This window comes from Quercus lobata, chromosome 2 (genome assembly GCF_001633185.2).
Source record: "Quercus lobata isolate SW786 chromosome 2, ValleyOak3.0 Primary Assembly, whole genome shotgun sequence".
NCBI lineage: Eukaryota > Viridiplantae > Streptophyta > Magnoliopsida > Fagales > Fagaceae > Quercus > Quercus lobata.
In genome coordinates, this window is record NC_044905.1 from 70,137,452 (window position 1) to 70,139,059 (window position 1,608).

Genomic DNA, 1,608 nt, shown 5'->3' on the forward strand with positions numbered 1-1,608 from the left:
AGATTCCTAAATCAAAGCATCCCAACTAATGGGAGCACCGTCCATCTCCAACCGTGGGGCCTAGGTGCACTGCCCTTGGCATATTTCAGCTTCGTCTCAACTATCTACCGACTTGGCCCTCTTGTCCTTAGGGTCCTTAGACTTCTTCTACTGCTTAGCACCCTTTTGAGGTGCCACCTCACCTTCCTCCAAGTCCTCTGCTGGCCTCTTCTTCCTTAAATCCGAAATGGCTTTCAGTCTGAGGTCAGCAAGGAGCGAAGGGTGAGGAAGAGGAAGGTTGGGAGCAATCTAGGTCTTAGGGGCTTCTTTAGAAGTTTGTCTCTTGTTCCTATTGGCCATCAAACCCTTTAAACCCATCCTTTGCTTCATATCCATGCGTTCTCGTTCCTCGGAACTAGTGTCTGGCCGAGCGACAATTAATCTAGGATTATGGACTGTAGAAAACCTATCAAACTCGGTCTCGGAATCTGAGAGCTCTACAGGCATTTCTGGAGCCCCTTCCTTTTCTCCAAAGTGGAACTAGTCGATCTTAGTGTCTAAAGAATGGCGGGACGAGGCCAGCTCCTCTCTCAGAGTAGCTACTTGTTGAGGAACGTATTGGGGTGGCAACACAACCAAGGGAAGATCTCTCTAAGCCAAAAAAATCCTGGCTTGGATACGTCTATGCGGTTCAACCTAGAGTCGCCGGCTTTTATCGCCTGCCCCACATCCTGGAATTGACGAGACAAGGGCTCGTAATCTAAAATCAGATGAGCAACTCTTAATTGTCCATCTTCGCTTATGAATACTTCAGACCTCAGCAACTTGTTGAGACCTGGTACATTGACAAAAATTAGTCTTGAGGCGACATGGTTTTTATCTGTAAAAAGCATCCGAAAAGAAGATTACGGTTAGATCAATTGAGACTATTATCCGAGAAGACGAAATGTTAAGGCAGGTTATAAAAAAAATAAAAAAAATTAAAAAAAAAATTTAAGAGAGCTAAAATCCCCTACCAAAGGGACTGATCTTAGAGGTACCCCACCTGGCTCTCCTGCCCAAGTTGGGCAATGAAGACCATCGTTCCACTCCTCGAAGACAATCAGGTAGTCATCCTCCATGCTCTTATTAGACTTGGGGAGACAAGATATCAGCCTGACGACCTCGGACCGGGACTTGAGATAGTATCCCGCATCGGCGAGCTTGTGGCACTCATACAGGTGAACCACATCATGCCACGCGAGCCCTAAGCCCATTTGCTCGTTAAGAGCATCCACGCAGCCCAAGACCTTAAATAGGTTAAGGGCGCTTTGATAGGGGGTCAGTCTATGGTTAATCAGGTAGTCCCTGGTTATCCTACCCATAGGAAGCGTCATTCCTCCCTCTATGAAAGCAATCATGGGAATGACGACTTGACACACCTCTCTATCAATAAGTATTCGGTCTGGAGGACAATACTCTAAAACCACTCCCCGTGGGATATGATATTTGGCCCTAAAACCCTCCATATTGGCCGGTGAGTCTACTAAGTGTTTGAATCTACCCATCTAAATAAACAGAAATGACATGGAGAAAGGCTTCTAAAAAATAAAGGTCGAGGAGGAAGGCCGAGAAGAAAAAGAAGAATAT